The sequence below is a fragment of the Artemia sp. Qi Xiang Cuo genome, chromosome 8 (assembly GCF_049724085.1).
Source record: "Artemia sp. Qi Xiang Cuo chromosome 8, ASM4972408v1, whole genome shotgun sequence".
Classification (NCBI taxonomy): domain Eukaryota; kingdom Metazoa; phylum Arthropoda; class Branchiopoda; order Anostraca; family Artemiidae; genus Artemia; species Artemia sp. Qi Xiang Cuo.
The window spans coordinates 63,453,825-63,478,304 of NC_142801.1; positions in this window are offsets into that span (position 1 = coordinate 63,453,825).

Below are 24,480 nucleotides of genomic sequence, written 5' to 3' on the forward strand. Positions count from 1 at the left end.
AAAATTATATTGGTCAATTTTATTCACAAGTTTATAATTCTAATTAACAAATTTATATTAGTCAAATTTTAATTGGAATTAAATTATACTAATTTACAGTGTTAACTTACTTACACTTTGATATGGATAGTTATCTTCGCGAATCATCAAACAATAATTCAAGTTTTTAAATTAAGAAAAAAACTGAACAGAGTCTATTTCAATTTTAATTTCTACAATTTAAATATGTCTTCAATACTTTTTCGATAATTATTCCCTTTCAGAACGTTTTTTTTAAATTAAAGAATGTAAAAAAGAGTGAGTTCCTTTGTAACAGTACTCGCATAATAGTTTGTTTACGGCTATTGTCTCAATAGTGAATATTATAAAAAGAGTATTGAAAGGGGAATAGAATAATATTATTAATTGATATTATTGGGGTCTGGCTTATTCCTCCTGGACAATTCTCCCCTTGAAATCCCCTTCACCAAAAATTTCCTTCCTCTGGAAAAATCCCCCTGAAAAATTAGCCTCGGAACAATTCTCCTGAAAACCCGCTCTCCCACAAAAAATTTCGCCCTGGAATATTTCCCCCACTCGCAAGATTGAGCCGTCATAGAGAAAGTATGACAAATAAAATAATGAACAAAATAAAGAATTTTGGAATATTCGACCAATATTCCAAAATATAAGCAAAAAATATTCTGTGGAATGACTTATAGTAGACCCATTCGTGTTTACATTTTCATTTGATTTTAATTATTTTTCTTGTTTCAGGGGTTGAATATCATAGCAGAAGCAGCGTAAGGTAAGGCCTAAAATCTAGGCTGTGAGCCTAAATCTAGGCGTGATTTCAACTCCGAAGGTGAACTTATCAGTAGTACCGTCATAGACACTTCAAAGTCAGCCCACCCCCTTCGACTCCCGATCCTGACACTTTTTTCTACCTTGTAACACAGGGAAACTAAAATATGTTTGATGTTATGTTGTGTTGTTATGTTATGTTATGTTTGTTGGTTATGTTGATGTTATGTTGTTATGTTATGTTGATGTTGTTTCTTGGTCATGTTATGTTGATGTTATTTGATGGTTATGTAGTTTGATGTTATGTTATGCTGATGTTATGTTATGTTTATATTATGTTGTTTCTTGGTTATGTTATGTCTATTGGTTATGGTGTTTGATGGTTTTGTTGGTGTTATGTTATGTTGTTATGTTATGTTGATGTTGTTTCTTGGTCATATTATCTTGCTGTTGTTTTATGGGTATGTTGTTTGATGTTTCTTTGTTTTGTTGATGTTTGTTATGATTGCAGGACATATTTGAAATAAATTGTATTTCTAGGCAAAATTATGTCGAGACACGTTCCCAGGTGATTGAAACCCCAGCCCCCCCCCCGGCGATGCTTTTCCAGACATACCCCCAGCTAGCAAAACTTCCCTGCATTGTTTCTAGAAAAAATTCCCACGTGGTTGAAATCTCCTACGATGTTTTTCCAGACACATCTCCCAGCTAGCAAACCTCCCTCGCGATGCTTTACTAGACAAAATTCCCAGGTGGCTGAAACCCCCTGCAAAGCTTTTCTATTAAAAGCCACAGAGAAATTTCCCCCACCAAAATATGCTATATATAGATATGTTAAAGATATTTTCTTATCAGTTACTTTTGAGCAATTGAAGACGCAACAAGTACTTAAACAATGGATAATACCTACAATCATGCAAGTTCCTTTGTCTCTCTCTCCCCCCCCCACCCAAAAAAATCTTTATACTTTGCTTTGTTTCCAAATTTACTCTTTTTTCTACTGTGTAACCCCTCCTCCCTCCCCCACCATTCATTAACATTTAAATCTTTCGAAAAGAAACTATTCTAGCCCGAAAAGTGTCTTTTCTCCTTCATGCGTTTAAAAACCTTAGAATCGTCTCTCTTAGCGATCTAAACAGAGACATTCATTAAAAATTTTCGTGCGCGCTTTGTCTAAATCGGCATCTGTTGTGAATAGGGGCTGTAACCCTCTCACAGGATGTCTGGTAAACAAGGAATGGTTGATGTCAATTAATAAACCTTACGAGAGAATGTCGGATTTAGAAAATTCTAGGCAAAATTAATGTGTAATAGTCGTATTTTAGGCCTTGAAATTGCGTGTAAGGAGAGAGGACGGGTGTAATAAAAACACTTATTTATTTTCTAGACAAAAATCTAGTTTTTAAGCTGCTTATTGGATATAAATGGTAAAAACAATATGTGTCCCCCCTACCCCTTAATAGGGTCACTTGCGAGCCGAGGCTACAGAAAAATTATTCTCTAGTATATTTCCCTATGTGTTCGATTTATTTTCCATTTTTAAAATTCCTGCGTATAAAGACACGATCGCGTATTATTTCCAAGCCTATTTTCTATGCTTTCCTGGAAATAGTGACTTATTTAAAGGCGGGAGGGGGTAATAACGAAACTATGGCTTCCAATTTTTACCTTCCCGGAAAGGAGAGGGGTGTGTCCATTTAAATGCTATTATATTCGAATTCATGGATTTTATCTGTTCTTTAGCTGATTAATAGTTTAAGAGGCTTTCATAAAAATCCTACTTTCACTAATTTCTTTTCTTCCGTAACATTATTATTTTATACTAAATTTTCTCTTCTTTTCAGAATTTCCCTGTCCTTGCCCTCCCAACAAACGTGCAAGAGTGGGCGAGGTAGCGCAGCCCATGGCCTCCCATCAAGAGAATGCCAACCCTACCAGGGCCATGCCTGTGCAACCCTTGACTCCCCATCAAAAGAAGCCCGGCCCTTCCATGGCTGTTCCATCCAGAGTGCCTACCAGAGAAGCGATGCCTGCACAAGCTCCACCTGCATTACAAACACCAAGCCACGAAGCTGCAGTGCAACCAGCGCAAGCCTCTATGCAACCTGGCAGAAAATTAAAGAGAGAATGGGGGGCTGCTCACAGGATGGTGAACCCCCCGGCTCCACCCCCCCCCCCCCCAATCCAGTGACATCGCCGCCGCATCTGCACATCCCACTGACATTGCTGGCCCAGTTGCACAAGAGTGTGACGTTACCTCCCCGTCCATCCTCCGACATGCGCTCCCAGGACCATTCGGCACTAAAGTGCAGGCAGAATTTGGAAAGGTAAGCATTTTTACCTCTAATTTCTAATTAGAGGTAAAAACCTAAGCATTTTTACCTCTAACCTAAGCATTTTACTATTTTTCAATTTTTCTAGGCCTTTATTTTTACTGTTTTCTTATCTTATATTTCCTGTCTAGTAAAAACATTTTCCATGGCTCTTTAAGCCATTGAAGAGAATTTTCAACATAGTAAAAGCTTGTCAGAGATATTAAAGAGGTTTCCCCCCAGTTTTAAAAGACCTATTAAATAAGACTCTTTTTCAGCTTTTAAGCGCCTAGTCTCTAGTTTTTGGCTCCTTTTTAGCTCACTATCGACATTCCCCCCCCCCACCCTATTTTTGGGCTATGAAGGGGGTTTTAAGCTAATAAGGGCCTACTCGTTTTATATGTATGGATTTTCGTTAAAACATTAAAGTTCCAGTATACATCCCTACCCTGCCTGGTTTTAAAAGACACTGTCTCTCAGAACTTAGACTGTTCTTAGCCATTTCACTATTTTTTTGAACATAATAAAAGCTTTTCGCCAGAATATTAGAGGTCTCTGAAATAAGGCTCCTTTTTTACTCTTTAAACGGCTAATCGTTTGTTTTTGAAGGACTCATCTGTGTCCCCCTGTTAGCTTCATTCATACGTAAATTTATGTAGTTTTTTTCTGTCTTTTTCGCTAGAATATTATATTTTCCCCCGAGTTTCAATGGACTTAGAAATAAAGCTGTTTTTCCCCATTTTCTAGCAACTACACGCTAGTTTTTGGTTTAATCTGTGCCTTCCCATAATAATGCTCTTTTTTAGGACAATTTTTCCCTATTTTGCTAGAATATTGAAGTTTCAGAATACATCTATACCCTCCACAGTTTCAAAAGACACTGTTCCTCAGAAATAAGCTTGTTTTTAACCATTTCACTCTAATAAAGACGTTTTTCACCTTTTTTTTACCTGTCAGAGAACTGTTAAGGAGTTTTTATTCTGTTTTATCTTTAAATTCAAATTCAAATTAATTTATTTAACATGAAAAACGCGAACAAATTTACAGCAGCCATCTACAAAAACCCGAAGGTTTGTTTACGATGGCTGCAAATCCATTATTATAAAGCTCTACATCCACATAACAACTATCTCTTTGCGGGGAAAAATCAGCATTTGAATTAAATCAACATAAAGAATATCTCCTATTCTAAAAGGATTACACTCTAGAAATCGCAAGTGAGAAATATGACCCATCATCCTTACAACATCAACTAAGAAAAAAAAAAAAAAAAAAAAAGTAACAACAGAGGTAAAGGAAAAAAATGAGATACTTCTAACTAAATCAACTATGACCAAAATCAATAAGTATCAGCTAGGCTATAGAGTGCTTTGGCTGGGTAATTTCGCGAAAATGCGACGTTTGTCTGTCCAAACAATTTAGTTTTCATTTTTTTGTTAGAGGTCTCTAAATAAAGCTTGTCAGAGATATTAAAAAGTTTTTTAGCCCGCTATAGACATTTTCCCCCATTTTCAGGCTTTTGAAGGGGATTTTTTAAGCTAATTTTTTCCCTTTTTCAGGCCGAGATTGACCAACTTGTAGCCCAATTTAATGGTGAAGGAACAGCCGAGGAAGCCTCTGACGATTTGATGGCATGGGCCGAAAATCTTCTCGACATAATCCCCCCTTCGGTAAGTATTCCATAACTATTTTTTTAAAAGGATATAGCAGTAGTTTGGGAAAAACCTTTCAATGCTTCAGAATACATACAAAAGGTGATCTATCGAAGGGGCATTCCATTTATATCAGTAGTGAGGACATAGGACACCTTTGCATTCCAATGAGTAGTGGAGGGTCTACAGTTCCAAGAGGGCATGGTACCCCATCATTATTCAATGACACATTCCAATGAGTAGTGGAGTGGTTACAGTTCCGTGGGGCCATAGAACCCCTTCATAATGCTATGAGTACTGGGGATCTATGACTTTCATAACCGTTGTCTCTTTTTCATAGGGCAATAGCTTCCAATGAGCTATTTTTGCTCTTATTATTCTAGGTTCACAGAGCTAAATCTCAAGGGACCTACAACCTCTACGAGGATATAGGAAGTTATATGAACATGCAAGAGGTCCCAGAGAATAGTGAACGCGAGGGGGGTTTAAGTGCGGGGACAAATCCGGCAAGTGTATTTGATTTAGACAGTTTTGTGAGGGATCTCGGCCTCAGCAATGATTTTTTGGACAATTTATCAGATGAATTACCAGCTAACGAGGTCGAGAGGGTGCCAGAAACGCCCACCCCTCACGGTGATATGGAACAAAGTGGAGCTGGCTCGCCCCCAGTATTACCATAGTTGTTTTTAGCAGATACCGCTTTGCGGAATATTCGAGTATATAGGCCCGAGTTTTGTGACCCGTTTAATTCCTTGTCATGTGGTACTACTCCAACGGTCCCATAGGAACTGCACACCTCTACTTCAGCATGATTCGGGAAGTTTTCAAAAAAATTTACGGAAGGTGGGAGGGCGGGATTCTTTAAAAGCATCCATGGTGTTTAAAATTATTTTTTATGCAAATTTTGGTGTGCTGCACGATCATCATATTTAAACAAGTATGCAGACACTACACCTGGACATGAATAATTTTGAGGGTGTCTTTTCGGATGGGGTGGTTGAAATTTTAATATGATGGAGGGATATAATGAAAATGGGCGTGGGCTATCTGTTTTGTTTAAAAAAAAACAAGAATTAAATATTACTAAATTTAAAAGGGGAATTTGCTTCAAGAGGCAGGAGGGGGAAACCTAACTTTAAAAATATAATAGTAATTTAAAAGCTACCGGGGGTGTGCAACACTTTCGTTTTGACACGGTCTTGGAGTGTTGCAAATATTCCGTCCTTGTAGCGGGGCATAATCCCGAGAGATTTGATGCCACTAAGACAAACTTGGATGATTGGGCAGGAAAAGGGAAAGAGGGTTCTGATCTTCCAAAAGTGGATTTTAATTGTTTAAGGGGACAATATCCAGTAACGCTTAACGGGATTGATATTTTTGAAAAGGCAACTGAACACTTAAAAAATGGGGTAACAGTTTTTGATGAAGAATTTGAAGATGGGGAACTTAGGGATAAAAGGGTTAATTTATTCCGCAAGGGCACCGTCCGTTGACTAAGTGAAACATTGGGTATGGCTTCTTTACGAACCTGTCAAAGATCCTGAATCAATTGGACATTTCTTTCCTATTCTTAATATTAGCAGGGTTTTAAGTGAATGTATAAAGCGGGATAGGACGTGATATTACTGCTCAATGTGTCGGTCTAGATTCCATAACAAATTGAAATTAAATAATCATTTGAGACACTGCAAGCGTGATGGGTACCAGTCTATGGAAACAGTTTCAGGGGATAATGCCACCTTGCGGTTCAAAAGCTTTCAGAACACACTGTTGCAGAGCAACAAGGTGACATTAGACATTGAAGCTGCTCTCATGGATGTGTGGGATCTGTCAAATTCGAATCATGTGAAAAATCATGTGCTCTATAGTTGTGGGAGGGGAGGGGGCCGTTGCCGTCACTAGCTCAACACTGTCTCTTTTTTACATCCAGTCGTTTCTTCGTCGTAAGCTCGGCACTGCCTTTTTTTGTCCTAGTCAATGCGCAAACCGGTAATTTTCAAGTGTTTATTTTGTGTTTTATTTTTAAACGTTTATTTTATCTTGCCACTGCCAACGGCCGCTGGCCGCCACGGGTGTCGGCCCGATCGGTGTTATCACTGGCCACCCCATCGTGATATTTTTTAAAGTTGTAAATATATTTTTTATGTTTTTGTATATATGTGAATTAAAGAAACCATGTATTTTATATCCTCTTGAATATTTATTCAACAGATTGAGGGTAGCATAGGTTAGTTGCATTTTAGCATGGAAGAGTATATATCAATATAAAACACCCTTCAGATCGTTTCTTTCTGGACCGTCCATGTCTGGCAAAATGACACTTTTAACGAAAATAATTCAAAACCGAGATAAAATGTTTTTAGAGAACCCAAAAAGTATCTGTTATTGCTATAGTATATGGCAAGAATCCTATGATAAAATAAAGAAGATATATCTAAGCATAAAATCTATTCAAGGACTTGACTTGTTTACTGGTATTGCACCAAACTCGTGGTTGACTATTGACGATTTAAGTGTAGTCTATTGCAGAATGATCGCTGGAAATGTTACAATTTTGTACCGTCCGGTCCCATCACGAAAAAATTTCTGTAACTATTGTTCTCCATAATCTTTTTCATTAGAGCGAATATATGAGTATACTTGCTCTGAATTGTACTTGCTATTTCACCTATAAAGTTGTTCATCATTCAAGTTCTCTTATAACTCTAAAAAAAGATTTATCCTGGTGAAACTAAATTTTACTTTCCAAATACAATCAAACAACTAAAAAATCTTATGGTTACGTATTATTAGACCTGAATCAAAACACACCCGAAGAGTCGCGTTTTGTCACTGATATTTTCGATAATGAAATTATTGTATATCTACCCGTGAATAGTAAAAAGGTCATTAGTCGCAATCGTGACATTGAAGAAGCTACACGAACAACGGAATTTATTTTCTGTGCTAGTCAATTCAAAACCAAGACTTAGAAAAGCAATACTCAAGCTTGGTGTTGACAAGAAATTTATTAATCTCTTATCGGAACTTTTTTTAAATTTAACGGAGGGTAATGTTAGGCTATCAGATCGTGTTAAGCAACAGACAAGGCAACATCGATAATTTGTACGCTCTTTAGCTTACAAAACGAAAACAAAATGTAAAACAAAACGTCTTGTTCAAGCAGGTGGTAATTTCTTTTCAGCGTTACCACCAATAATCACCGGACTTGTAAACACTTTTCTCTAGAAATCGCTAAACCCTATAGATTGACGCCAATTGAACTTGGTCTTTCACCCAAAGGGATAATCTTGATAAATTTCTTAACAATGAAACAATCGCTGATGATGAAAAATAAATTTTGCTTCAAAATACCCTTGATCGTGTCAACAAACTTAAATCTTATCGTGAAAAATCGCTTAAAGTCATTGTCATTGATCAACTTTCTGGAAACAGTGAAACACCGAAAAAGGAAGAGTTATTAACAAGTGTTGTGGACTTGTTACCTCTATCCTATCGTGAACAAAGTAAAAGAATCTTGACGTATCTTGCTGAAAATGAACAATATTGATGAGAAAAAGAATGAAGTAATAATCCAAGGCAAGCCCTACAATTTAACTGATTTATTATTGGATCTGATTGTAAATCGTAAAAGAGTCGAATCATTTAACGAGCATTTATATCATTTTTGAAAGTCGTCAAATTTTCCTAAAAATCTTATCGGTAATAAGCAAATTCTAAAGAAATTAAAAGAGCACAGTCCATTAAAGGTAGAAGAGGATTTTAAATCTTTCTTGGAAAGCACACCTAGTGGCAATTTGACACCGATAACTAGACGGTTACGGACGGTTACGATCAAAATGGATAAAATTTTGAAAAGTATTTATGAAAATATTGGAGAACAAGGAAGTTTATGTTCTCCAACTACACTTGCACGGGTTATCAGAATTAAAAAGAAACTAGCAAAAGAGTATTTGCAAAAGGAATCCGGTTATACTCTTCACCGATATCATAGGGTTTATGGTAGTCACTATCGAAAAACTAGAGCCTTTTATCCTTGACATATATTACAAGGAGATCTTTTGACTCTAGACGTGATTCAAAGACGTTATAATAAACCGTAAAAGTATTTATACTCGCAATAAGTATTTTCAGTCGATATGCATATAGAGTTCCAGTGCAGTCAAAGAGAGGTAATGAAGTTGCTAAAGCCCTTGGAACTTTTTCAAGTGTCAAAAATCCTAGACACTAAACCAACAACAAATCTACTTCGTGATATGAAAGATGAAGAGATTCTTGGCGGTTTTTATAAGTATGCATTACAAGAATTTGGAAAGACTGAAATATATCAGATTGAAAAGGTGTTAAAGACTTGTACTCGCAATGGTAAGCGACAGTTTCTTGATCGCTGGCTAGGATCTAACACTTATTTTGATTCTTGGATACCCGCTGAAAACGTTCATAGTGTCTGAAGGTTTTTATGTGATTCATGTCCAATTTTTCTGATCCTGTTTATGACGATTTCAATAAAACGATCGATTTTTGGACAAAACTTTGCCTGCCATTAAATTTGAGGGAAGGTATGAAGTTGCTCTTGTAGATTGTATTCTTAAAAACAGATATGATATCCTAAGAAAGGATCATACATACTATATAAAAATTAGACCCCATGATTGGCCAATTGCTAGCGATCAGTGTGATTGAAAATATGAATTCATTTGAATACCCCTTTGTCACATTATAATATAAGGAGTTTGTGAGTATGAATTAATTGTGTCATGCAATCAACAAAAAAAATTCCGCTCGTAAAAATGGTGCCTTTCAATTCAATTATTAAAAAGAAAAGGGGAAAATATAGATTTGTTCGCCCATTAACAATGAAAAGGTTATTCTCAATGATTATCTAAGAGAAGTACTTGGTTTTACACATAATGTAATTAACGGTTAAAGTGGAGGTAGCGCTAGTGGCATGAATCGTGTCATTTTCGCAGAGTATCCGCCCGGCTTCTCTTCGGACAGATGTATATTTCTTTATGCATCCTTTGTCGAAAGATCAAGTGTTGGTAATACCAATGTCCCCCTCCTACGTGTTTCTGAACGAAAAACCTCTAATGAACATATTCATCACTACAATATAAAGCACTTTCAATACGTTCCAGTCAACACTTCGTATTTGGAGCTCTGTCAGTTAACATTAAGAAGGGAATTGGGCGATCCTCTAGGAATAACAAAAGGTTTGGCTGTGATTACACGTCATTTTCGACCCATTCAGTGAAATTGCTAATAGAACTCACTTTGTATGTTCTGATATTGATTGCTATGTTTCTGCTCTTGGACCACGCCAGTTGGGACATGAAATGGACTATTATAGGGGTCGTTCGTCAGTGTCCAGGTACGCTATCGTTAGTTGGTTTGCTAAGCTTTTTCGCTCTTCACTATCCCTTGCCAGAAAATTTATTGCACCGGTTACAGTGGATTTTGCGTCCTCTATATTACGTGTTTTGCAAAGTCTCAGGTCAAGCCAACGATTCATCGGTGACTGATTGAAACAACGGGGAAAAACTTTAAAAAAGAAAGAGAAAGACCTAATCGCTCATCAGTCTCAAGTCATCAGTCCCATTTTCAAATTTATTCTAATTTAGACTGGTTTATCGATTTGAATTTGACATTTATAGATTTAAATGTCATTTTGAAAAAATTGAACAATGAAAAATCAAGTGCCGTTAAGGGGTTATCCTACAAGAACTTTATATTACGCAATTTATTTCGACAAATAAGCGTCCACATAAACGGAAGATTGGTGAGCTCTAGCAATAGCCTTTAAAGATATGCACGATATATACAATTCTGGCTGATGAGACCAGTGTTATATAAGCAGTTGAGGGGTATGACTATTGGGTATGCATACAAGACAAATACTGATACTACCAATATTCTTAGAGAGGCGAAATCTAAAGATTTGCATTTAGTTGTGAAACTAAATCATGAGATATTTAATATACCTCAATGGTTGCCTCCTAATGTAAATATTGATATAAAACTACACCCGGTGCCATCCGTACAATTATACGTTAATATTCTCTTCACCTCGGGAATACTTCAGGTACGAAAACAACAAGATATGAGTTCTGTGGCTTTGGTGATAGAAAAATTATGAGTCAGTGGTAACAATATTAAACTACTTGTTCCTCATACAGTCACGAATTAGTGTCATATTGCTACAGGTATGCGTACATATACCGATTCGTCATTTATCAATGGCGAAATTCCTTCCAAATTGGCATTGGATTTTGTAAAAAGCGCTAGCGCTGTTGGATCATGGATAGATTCCCCATATAAATTTGAATTATTTAGACTTTTCTCGCTTGTGTGTAAATTAAATGGAATTCCGCTCTACAATCTACCTTTTGATTAATCCTACAGGAACATATATGAATTGACAGTACAGTCCCTAGATCGAGATTCTCAAATATTCGAAAATGGTTTAAGTGAAGAAATATTTGCGAAACGGCATGGAAATATTGTATTAGATTTGTCTGGCACTCAAGATAAGAGTATTGTCCGGACGGATAATGTGCGGATAGAGTGTACCTTTGCCAAAATGTTGGAGGAAAGCATCGCATTAATATCGCTAAATCAATTTGAAACCTTTTCGGAGATTACTCATGATGGCAGTGTTTTATTAAACTTGGTACAATGAACACGGAACAAATAAGTGATGTATTTAACATCAACCCCTACATGTCCAAATATAAATCTCATTGCATACCTTAAGATTTGCTTGAGCATATTCAACTTGTTGACAGTACCCAAATCATTGTTATTAGCAGTCCATCGAGCGTAAAGACGGGGCATTTGTTATGCATCTGTCAAACAAGAAGCAAAATAGAAGTTTTCAATCCGTTTGGCTTGCCGTATACATTCTACACACCTCATTAGAAATTTTTTTGTGCAAAGTCGGAAATCTATTATTAAAAATTGGAATCGGGCACAAGATCTATTTACGAAAAGCTGCGGTTTTCATGCCATATTATATTTTAATTTTCGAAGTTATGGACATACTTACATGGAGTGTTTCGAAATCTATGGTGACATTCCTCGATTGAATGACTTTCTAGTTGAAAATACTTTTTCTTACCTCCATAATATAAATTTCGGTGCCCTAAACGTGAAATGTTTTAAGAATATATGTAAATTTGTTTATTAATAAAATTTTGTACAAAAATGTATGTCCTTTTGATTTCATTCTTCTACGCATAGGTAATCATCCGAAACGATAAGTTGTGGTAGCTCGTATGGATTCAACTTGTATTCGTCTTGATATGCAAAATCAGAGTCACGTTTTCTACAATATAGGGTAACTTCATTTTTATTAAATCTCTTTGTAAAGTCAATAATACTACCCTGATTCATATGATACAATTCATGTGTTTCAATTTGCTTTTTTGAAGCAGTGTCACATACAAAATTCTCATATGAAGAACCACTTTCTGTAACAGCCAAATAAAAGTCTGTTGGCTTATAATCAAAGTTGCCAGTATCTTCACAGCTATGTCGTAAAAACCAAACTCTTTTGTTATTCCAGCAATTAATACGTAGACCAGGTTCCTTTTCCAAAAACAATTTAAAGCTACGACAATACCAGTCTCTTTAAAACACACTGAACTCACGTTATGGTTTTTTGCAATCATTCCAGGACATGTATTTTCCCATCGATCGCATTTATCATAGTGACAATTGGCGCATAAGAATCCTCTATTATGAGAGTCACAAATCTCTTCTAGACAAGAATGACAGTCTTTAATTTGTACTGCATATCTTCTATGCAATTTATATGGATTGCATAATTTACACTTTTCATTATAGTCATCAGAAAAGTACAATTCTCACAAGATGACCAGCTGCCCTAAGTATACAAGCAGAATGGGTAAGTGTAAAACATTTTTTTGATGTTGACTGGTCCACTTCTACAAACAAACTGACTCTCAAACAACATCTCCTAGGAGCTTTACAAAATGGCCATCTATGTAGTGGTTAAGAGCAAAACCACAATATCATTATATCTTGTCTCAATCAATGTATCTATAAATTGAGTAAAAGCCTGGGGACCACGACGACAAAATTTCATACAATAGTCCAAAGAAGGGAATCGGTTCCTATTATATCGTTAAGCATATCTCGGGAAAATATCTTTCTTTGAAGAGATAATTCCATAAAGTCATCATATAAAACTAACCACTTTTCCAATTTTACTAGATTACGCATGATTTTCTGTTTCTCAAATCTATCCATTTTAAAAATCTCACTGCCAAACACTGACTGTTTTCTATAAATTGTTCTCATCAATATATTTCGGCAGCGCATTTAATCCATCTGGTAGTCTCTGTATATGCGCTATATTCACCTTAGCCGCAAAGCGCAATTGTTCTTCCGACTTGAATTTGCTTAATGTTATAACATACCCATTATAGATCTTGTCCCATTCTAAGGTTAGTTGAGAATCCCTTGTAATTTCTACCGCCACCTTAGGGACTCTAGGTCCCGTTTCATCAACACTTTTAATATTCAATAATGTATAAGCATCCATGTTGACTGTCCCACTTCCAGAAAGAAACTGATCCTCGATCAGTAGTTTTAACCACCTGAGAATTTTGTCTAGAAAAGCATCGCAGGGGAGTTTAGCTAGCTGGGAGATGTATCTGGAAACAACATCATAGGAGATTTCAACCACCTGGGAATTTTTTCTGGTAACAACGTGGGGGGAGTTTTTCTAGCTGGGGGTGTATCTTGAAAAGCATTGTGGGGGAGGGTTAAAATCACCTGGGATCGTGTCTTGACATGATTTTGCCTAGAAAAACAATTTATTTCAAATATGTCCTGCAAAAACATAACAAACACCAACAAAACAAAGAAACATCAAACAACATAACCATAAAACAACATCAAGAAAACATGAGCAAGAAACAACATCAACATAACATAACAACATAACATAACATCAACACAACATCATACAACAAAACCATCAAACATCATAACCAACAGACATAACATAACCAAGAAACAACATAACCAACAAACAACATAACATAAACATAACATAAGATCAACATAACGTAACATCAAACTACTTAACCATCAACATAACAACATAACCGTCAAACAACATGAACATAACATGACCAAGAAACATAATCAACATAACATAACAACATAACATCAACATAACCGACAAACATAACATAACAAAACAACATAACATCAAACATATGTTAATTTCCCTATGTTACAAGTAAAAAAAGTGTCCGGATCGGGATTCAAAGGGGTGGGCTGACTTTGTAGTGTCTATGACGGTACTATTCTTATCATACATTTCAAAGTTTTTGAGGAAAACAGATATCTCAAAATTTGATTTGATATCATCGGTGTTAGAGGATGGCCGGACAGCAGAAAAATAAACGAGAGGGAGACATATCGCCGTCATGTAGCTTTCTGCATTTAAAGAGTGCACAAGAACTTTCTATTTTTGATCGAATGATCCCCCTCCAAAGCTTGTTAAATAGCCCCATCCTTTTTGAAGTGGGTATGTGTTCATTTGGTTGTGTAGTTGTTCCCCCTACAAATAGCCTTTTGCGGGGGCCAGATGTACAAATTGTGTGTTTTGTATATTCTGACAATAAATTAATTGTTGATTGATATGTGAACACGACTATTTTGAACTAGTCGCGTGGATTCCCTTCTTCAAAATCCAAAACCTTGCTCCGATGGATATAGAACCCATTATCCCAATTGTTTCTACAAAGGAGACACTGTGGATGGTAGTGCATTCTGAGCCAAACTGATGGGAGCGGCAGTGCTGACATATGCCAGAGATGGAAGGTTGGAAGGTTAATTGAGATATTCAAGTCGGTGTTTCGTATTTTTTTGATATGTTGATCCTATTGGTGCGTGGGTATTCATTTATCGTAGATGGGAGGCGTGGTGCCCCTGGCCCTGATTATCAGGAAAATATCCCGCTTTTCCTATATACGTAGTAGTTTCGCCCCTCTTGTAAATTCTATTATATTTAATTGCCCTTAAAATGTATTAATTTTTTCAAGCTTAAATGTAACCGTCTGTTCAGTTTTAGGGGACATTCCCCTTTCCTTCTAATATAGAGGCATAATTGTTATTGTTCAAAACAAAAATGCACAGACTGTTTTGAGCTCTTAAAAAGTAATCAATCCTACATAGGATATTCTCATTTCCCCTTTTATCCTATCCTTTACCCTCAATTTTTCCCTTGAGCAGTCAAACCTCTCTTAAATTTGTATTACCTTTGATAATATCCAGTTAAAATAACACTTCTTTCTGGTTAATTAACACTGGCTTTCATAAAAGCATAAGAAAGTCGAGACTATGTATCTGTACAATTTATTATTGCTTTTAGCAATAAAATGATTACATTAATGGGTCTTTGGGAAGTGATCAATCCTAGAAACTGAATTATAATCCAATTTCCCTCGGGTTTTTTCTCTTTTCACTATTTTTTCCTTGTGGGACTAGGGTTGTAAGCTCAACTCAAACTTGTGTTACTCTTGTCAGGCGTAAATTAAGTTAGCACGACGTTTCTGATTGTCAAGTAACTTGCAATCTGAAAAGCTGGTTTTCAAGGCTTCATAAAATCAAAAAAAGAAAAGAAAAAAAAGTGGAGTGCTTTCTCCTCATTCCCTAGATATTTACGCTAAAGTTTTTTAGTGCTTTTGAAAAGCATCTTATTCTAAATAAAGGGCCCTTGTGTTTCAGCAATCATACTTAGAGCATTGAAAAAAAAAGAGTCAAACTGTAGCATAAAAAGCGATGGATTGAGGAGGGTTTAGCCTCCCCCATATACGGAATAATTTCTGGTTTTCTTTGATTTTTTTCCTACGTTCAGTAGAAAAAATCAGGTCCTGAAATCTCTTCCCCCTCCATAGAAAATTAACCACGGAAAATCTCAATAATTTTAGTCTAATATGCTAATTCTGATGGTGTGAACTTTATAAAGGTTGCTTGATTTTTGGGGTCGTTACCCCCATTTTCCCAAAAACAGAGAAATTTTCTGAGGCCTTTAGCTTTTGACCGGTAACATTAAACTTAATGAATTTGGTATATTTAGAATTAGAATAAAAAATCCATTCTTTAGATATATTAATTGTTATCAACTTTCCTTTTTTGGAATATCGGTTACAACCTGGCCGAGTCGCTTCTTACTTATAATTTGTTACCACGAACAGTTTGATTCTAAAATCTATAAGAAAAATTTCAATCAAATTTCTTATGGTAAATTTGCTCAAGAGAATGCTGTAGCAAAAGTTTGCATCGCATCATTTGCATATGAAACGCCATTTTCTCTTTATAAAGAATTTGCAATGCAAACCTAGAAGTTGACAAACTTATCTTTTAAGAAAAGACCAAATATGTATGCAGAATTAGAAATCCTAATCAATTTTCTCTCTTTAAAGAGAGTTTAGCATAAAATATTTAGAGATAGAGTGCAAACTAATAGCCAAGAAATCTAAGGAAATGAAACCTAAATATTTTGTCCCTGTATCTTTAAGGTCGCTCGATACCACAAAGAATCACTCTCGTCCATAAGCTATTTTAGTTTGTGTGGCAGAAATCAAATTTTACCGAAATCTTGAAAAAACATTCAACTTCTTCAGTTTTTTTTGCCAGAGATAGAGTTTTTCAGAGTTAACAAAACTTACATCATTATAAAATGTAAATTTTATTTTTATGATTGAAATGAGTAGAATTTTATTTTTAAAGTTTAGGAAAGAACATTTCCTAAGAAAATTCTTGCGTACTTTGCTTGAAAAAACATTAAAAATCAGCTCAAAAGAAGTCTCATTGAATAATTTTACAGCTTCGGAAGCTTCCAGTTGTGATAACTGCCTTGATTGAACTCTTTGCGGACACATGATGCACTTTATTTATGGTGTACGTACATTGCTCGGCCACCGCATGTCCTTGTAAATGATTTATCTGATCATTATGTTGTTTTTGGATCCTATTCACTGAGCATGTCTAAACCACACCAAATGGGTACAGGGAAACAAAATGGGTCTACGACTGTTAAGAGCAGTGAAGACCCTAATCAAAAATGGGTCTTTGGTATCTGCAGCTAAAAATTCTTTTTGAGGAGTTGACATTGTTAAGTTGTAATTGGATATAAGATTGTAGTCAGCCAATCCCAATTATCTACAGCAGGTCCAAGATTAAAAACCTACTGTACTTGTTTAGGGAGAATAAATTTTAGTCAAAACATTTGTCCTAGATCACACACTATCCAAGTACAGGTGGTTTTATTTTAAATCCTCTTTCATGTAGTAGATATGATCTGGCTGTTCTAGCCATTTTCACACATTACCTCTCCCACCACTCATAGTCATCTCACTGACCTCTGAAGTAGGTTATACCTTTTCCCTAATGTCCGCCATAGATAACTCATAGATGACCTTTAGAAAGTTGCCAACTGAAACCCATATCAAAACTAAGTTCATATTCTTTTTTACTATCACACCCAAGAGAACTGTCAGGGTTGTCATAAACAATCACAGTCTGAACTTTTTAGGTTTTATTTTCACCCTCAGTGCTGTCTTCTCTTCAAATCTCTTAACAGCCAGCTTCTTTGTTTTGCTTGCTTTTGTTACTTCATTTTTTTCTTTTTCACCTCTTTTTGCCTTCCTTGTACCTAAGACAGCTTCGGTCTTGGCCTTCACTGATGTATCAGTGAGCCTTTTTGTTCTGACCCTCTTTCTTCCTTGAAGAATTTTGTTTTCTTGGTGGTGCTGGGATGTGGTTGTACTTGTTCAGGTGTGACAATCCTATTTATAAATAACTGTAAAACACAGGGCTTACTGAAAACATTGGGTTAGATGATGGTTGTGCAGGTAGGGATGGGCTGAAGTTAGAACCTCTGATGAGTGTTGAAATTTACTACCAGGTTCACGGGCTAAAAAAAGATTTACTTGGTCTGTATTTAAGAGGACAGATCATTATTATCAAAACAATCTGGATTGAAAGAAGATAAACCTTCCAAATCCTTTCTGGATCTTTTATTGTATGAAACTCAAGGGGAAAGGTTTTCCTACCAACTCAGCTGTTATGTAAATGGTGACAGTTTTTCCAGGATTATTGACCATCCCCATAGTTATGTATTGGTTGCACTGACACTTGAGTGGGTCAGAGACAGAAATATCGAATGGTTGCATGCAATGACTGCATTGGGATGGTACTGTCAGAAGTATGACCCCATGCTCCTTGGCATAGATTATCACATTTGGATGAAGATGAGCATCATGCTTCTCAGGTATGAGTAGCTTCTTGGCATCAGGAGAATCTTGTAAATGCTTCACAATATATTTAATGTATAAAATATTTGATATTAGAAGCATGCAAATGCTTCACAAAATATTTGATATATAAAATATTTGATATTGGAAGCATGCAAATGACTCACAAAATATGTGATGGGGGCTGAATCACGCCGCCACCTCTGACCTTCCCTTATCAGTGTGGCCCTGGGTATATATGTATATGTATACATAGCCTATACATACATACATACATGTATACACAGTTATTGATAATTTAAAGGAGTTCGATACAAAAACTTTCATTTTAAGAGTCTCAGCGTCGGCTGGGTGTCTCTAAGACAAAGGGTCGATTAGAGCATTTTCTCAGCACCTCAGGGAGCTTTTGAAGCAATTTTAGTATTTATTCATAGAAGATCTTAGATGTGTCAACAGTTCGAAAAGATAGATAGAGGCTAGTTTAAAACAAAGGAAACCTATAATCTCCTACTAATTCTTAAGCAAAACGTGATATAATCAATTAATTATTTATTTATTTAATAATAATTATTGACAAAAAACTTAACATAAACAGATCCCCTCCAAATGCAACCGCATGACAGGGGGTAGCGATAATCAAACAAATAATAAAACAAAGCAAAAAAACAAAAAAAAAACTTAACATCAACCTCAGAAAAAAACAAAACACAACTACAACATCATATACCCTGCTACCACTCACTTAACACTCAGCACTCAACTCCTTCCTTGACACACCTCAATAAAAATAAAACACTAACTTTAGCGATTTAATACCAATTTTATCTATCACCTACGTATCCTATTACATTAATCGTTACAATGACATTTAGAAAACAACCAATTATTCAACAGCCTTTTACATTCACTTAAATACTTCTGTTTTAATATTCTCATTTAACGAATTCCATAGCTTAGCCCCTCTTAAAATAAGAGAAAATCCTGACCTATACGTACCAAATTATTAACATAAATTTTATTCATTAACCTGGTACCATGGGAATTAACTTCATTAACTTGCGTTACCACACTCAGAAAATAAGCTGACTTACCTCGGACGCAATTATACATAAAAACACCAGTATAAAAGTCACGGAGAGCAGCCGCTGGGAGTATTTTCAACCTAACATAAGCTAAAGCACACGATTCAGAAGGGCTTAAATTAGCAAGTATTCCAATAGCAATATTTTGCAAAACTCGGATTGGACGAAGGAGAAATTTCTTTACCATATTGAACTACAATACAAAATATATGGGTGAATGAAACTAAAATGTAACATAAAGATTATATCATTTGGGAAACAATGTTTAAGTTTACGTATTATGCCAACATTTTTGCTAATATATTTGAAATTTTCACAATATGATCTTTAAATAAGAGTGATAAATAAACAATAATACCAAGGTATCGAACAGTTCTCCAAATTTCAAGGCCCCCAGCTCCAACTGAAGATATCCATGGATAACAATTTTCAGACCGTCCAAAAGATACAAAATTTGACTTTTTACAGTTAATATCAATCTTATTGCACCTCATCCAGATAGATATCTTTTGAATGGTGTTAGACAACCATTAGAGCAAACTCAGCTAGTTTGTGAATCCTGAGTGTTTTAGTTGCTGACTGTGTACAAAAAAAAAAATTATAAAACACTTGAGTAAAACAAACTTAGCTAGTTGGTAAATTCGAGAGTTTTAGTTACGGACTGCATATTAAAAAATTTCATAAAACCACCTTTAAGTACAACAAGCTCAGCAAGTTGGTGATTACTGAGTCCTTTAGCTGGTGACTGAGTATAAAAAATTAAATAAAACACATTTGAGTACAACAGACTCAGATAGTTGGTAAATTCCGAATGTTATAGTTACTGACTGTATATAAAGAATTTAATAAATGCACAATTATTTTTATTGATCGGTAAAGATCCTTAAAACATTGAAAATAAAAAAAGACATTAACTTTCGATTTTGTTAAGGAAAATAAAACCGTGTCACAACCGTGTCACATGAGACTAAAACTCAGAATTCAACAACTAGCTGAGTTTGTTGTACCCAAAGGTGCTTTTATTTAATGTTTGGATAGTCACCAATTAAAAGGCTCGGAATTTACCAAGTAGATGAGTTTATTTTACTTAAAACTGGTTTTATTCAATTTTTTTTTTATACGCGGTCGGTAACTAAAGCACTCGAAGTTTACAGGCTAGCTGAGTTTGTTGCAGTCAAAACTGCTTTTATTAGTTTTTCGTACTCAGCCAGCAACTAAAACACTTGGAATTTATCAACTACCTGTATTTATTGGGGTCAAAAGTGCTGTTAATAAGTTTGCTATGCTCAGTCAGCAACTAAGACACTCAGAATTTGCCTTTTAGCTGAGTTTGTTGTATGCAAAAGCCGTCCTGGCTGATTAGCCTCCTGGCTAAGTGGACGTTTGCTGGGTTGAGAGTTCTTTGTCCAAGGGGCAAGGGTTCGATCCCTGGCGTGGCCAGTTTCTTGGTTTGGGACGCGGGTCAGTGGTGTGACCCTGTAAGCTTAGCCAGAGTCGATCCAGCTCTAAATGGGTACCTGGAGAAATCTGTTGAAGGTAAGCAGGAAGGGTGTGTGAAAGCACAGGATGGCTGGCCCCTAGCCCCCCATTGCACTTCCTGGCTGAAGGGCCACGAAACGCAGATCAGCACCGCTGGTTTGGACCTTAAGTGTCTTGTGCCGTCATACTTACTTACTTACTTACTTACTTACTTTATGCAAAAGTGAAATTAAAAAAGACATTAACTTTGGATTTTGTTGTGTCACATGAGACTAAAACTCGGAATTCAACAACTAGCTGAGTTTGTTGTACCCAAAGGTGTTTTTATTCAATTTTTTAATACGCAGTCGGTAACGAAAACACTCAGAATTTACTAACTAGCTCATTTTTTTGTACTCAGAAGGGCTTTTATTATTATTTTTTTATATTCAGTCAGCAACTAAAACACTCTAAATCAAACGGAATTTACCAACTAGCTGAGTTTTTTCTACTAAAAACTGCTCTTGTTAAAATTTTTGATTCCCAGTCGTTAACTAAAACACTAGGAATTTACCAGCTAGCTGAGTTTTCCTGACTGCAGTGGTAGCTAGCAATCTAGCAAAAGACGATCACGTTTAATACTTAGAAATATAATAGCCCATAACTTCTAAAAATAGACTCATATCAAAACAATTGTAGGCAAAAGTACTTTTATTAATTTTTTTTGGTACTTAGCAGGCAACTAAAACACTCGGAAATGTATCCACTACCTGAGTTTATTGTAGTAAAAAGTACTTTTATTAAATTTTCGATACTCAGTCAGCAACTAAGACACTCAGAATTTATCTGCTTGCTGAGTTTGTTGTGTGCAAAGGTGCTTTTATTTAATGTTTTGATAGTCACCAATTAAAAGACTCGGAATTTACCAAGTAGATTAGTTTATTGTACTTAAAACTGCTTTTATTCTTCTTTTTTTTATACGCAGTCAGTAACTAAAGCACTCGAAATTTACAGGCTAGCTGAGTTTGTTGCAGTCAAAGCTGCTTTTATTAGTTTTTTGTACTCAGCCAGCAACTAAAGCACTTGGAATTTATTAACTACCTGTATTTATTGGAGTCAAAAGTGCTGTTAATAAATTTTTTATACTCAGTCAGCAACTAAGACACTTAGAATTTGCCTCTTAGCTGAGTTTGTTGTATGCAAAAGTGCTTTTATTTGATTTTTTTTATAGTCATCAATGACAAGAATTGGAATTTATCAAGTAGCTGAGTTTATTGTACTTAAAAGTAATTTATTAAATTATGTTGATACTCAGTCGGTAACTAAAAAAATCGGAATTGACCAGATAGACAAGTTTGTTGTAGTCAAAAGGGTTTTTTATTAATTTTTGATACTCAACCAGCAACTAAACACTCGAAATTTATCAACCACCTGAGTTTGTTGTAGTCAAAACTGCTGTGATTAAATTTTCGATACTCTGCTGTTATGCGGGGGGGGGGGTCAAATGTTACGCGGGAAGATCTTTCCATAGAGGAAGTTTTCATGGGGGAAGGGACATTGCTATGAAGGGGGCGCCGAAGTTCCCAGCATTATTAAAAAAAAAACGATCAGAAATTGAATTTAAAAAAAAAGTTTTTTCAACGGAAAAAAAGGAGCAGCATCAAGTCTTAAACAAATAGAAATTATTACGTATATGATTGGGTTTGCCCCCTAGTCATTAACTCGCTCTTTACGATAAAGTTTTTTTTGTACTTTCATCAGAGCTATTTATTGTAATTAACATCCTTTGTGATTAAGGGGTCACTCTTAAATAGTTGGAATAAAATTTGAACTTTAACGTAAAGAGCGTGGTATTGACTAGAGGGTGAACTCCCTAATATACGTAATAAAAATATACGAATACAGAAGTTCTTTACGTAAATCACGTCAGAACAAAAATTTCGAGAAAGCCATTTAGCAAAAAAAATTAAATTAATATGCAAGTTTTTTTTAATTATCCATTTACGGTCAGCCAAAACTAAAGCTGCATTAATTAAAAACGTTCAGAAATTAAATAAAAAAACATATTGTTTTTTGTCTGTAAGTAAGGAGAGACATTAAAATTTAAACGAACAGAAATTATTCCATATATGAAAGGGGCTGTCCCCTCCTCAACACCTCGCTCTTTAGGCTAAATTTTTTTATGTTTAAAAAAAGAAAGTTGTGAGACAGAGTCAAACTTTAGCGTAAAGAGCCAGGCGTTGAGGAGAGCCCCTTTCATATACAGAATAATTTCTATTTGTTTTAAGTTTTAATGTCGCTCCTTAATTTCAGTTAAAAAGACTTGTTTTTGTTTTATGTCTGTCTAGTATCCACTTGTTCTAAATTACTTGCATTAGACTCAAAAGAATTGGTGAAATCATGATAACGGCCTTTACAGATAATACAATCACAGTAAAAAAAGATATTTCTATTTCAACATTTTCATCTATCATAGTTTAATTTGAACATAGCACTGATATTGCTTCTGGTAACAGGTCTAAAAATGAAGTCAGGTTAAGCTTAAAGATGTTTATTGCTTAATGTTCCCTATAACACATCCATAAAACGGCGGTTCTATGATATGCAATACGTTTTATTATGTTGGATGCATACATGACGATCTAGTTTGCTCCTTGGTATCCACTGTGCGTAGAAATTCAGTTTGTTGAACTCAAAAGTGATTTTAATAGTTTTTTTGATGCTCAGTCAGCATCTAAAATACTCGAAATTTATCAACTATCAGAGTTTGTTGTACTTAAAAGTGCTTTTATTAATTTTTTTAATGCTCAGTCAGCAACTCGAAGACTCAGAATTTACCAATCAGCTGAGTTTTTTTCCCAATAGTGCTTTTATTATTGATTTTTTGATACGCAGTCGGTAGCCGACTGGATTATCTGACTGTTATATATCTTTCACAGAGAGTAAAAGTCACCATCTGATCTTGTTGATATACATTGAGATAATTGTTTTCCAGAAATTGTTGGGATCATCCCGACATGGTCGATAGGTAGTTTTCCATGATATGCCATAATGGATCCTACGAAAGTCCTGGCCATCTCGTCAGATGAAGAGAGTACTGTGTAATCATTTTGGCCTTGAGAAGTCTGGAGTAGGTGGAGTTTGGATAAACCCCTCATATTTTATTACTTTTCTTATGTGAATGTGCGCTTTGATAATCCAAATCTGATTTTAGTAAGGTAAACTTCCTTAGTTGCATAGGCAGCGCAATAGCACTGCCTAGTAATAAACAATGTAGGCACAATGGATTATTTTGATATTTTGTCTTTTAGATGAGGGCGCTTCGTATTGAAGGAGTTGTCGTATAAACTTTGAGAAGGGGTTCACTCGATTGGAAATTGGAAGGGCTTGTTCCCTTTTTAATAGCTGACAGTGATTCGAAGACATTTAACACCCCTTCCACGCCCACCATTTCCCAAAACACATCCAATAAAAATTTTGAGATAGCCATTTTGTTCAACTTAGTTGAAATTTCTTGAAATTAGGTCTTTGAGGAGGACACTACCCCCACAGCCCTCAGGGTTAGGGTCGTAAGTTATGCCCTGGAGGTATATAAGTTTTTTTTTATAGAAATCGCTGTCGTAGGAACTTCAAAAAGGGCTCATTCGATTGGAAATTGAAAGGGCTAGTGTCCTTTTTGATAGTCAAAAGTGATTGGAGGGCACCTAACCACCGTCTCATGCCCACCTTTTGCCCAAACACAACCAATCAAAATTTTGAGATAGAAATTTTGTTTAACGTAGTTGAAAGTACCGGAAATTAGGTGCTTGAAAATGAGAACCCCCTTTATCTCTCAGGGCAAGGGTTTTAAGTTACGCCTTTGGGGCATATAAGGGTTTTAACGAAAGCTTTGTCATAG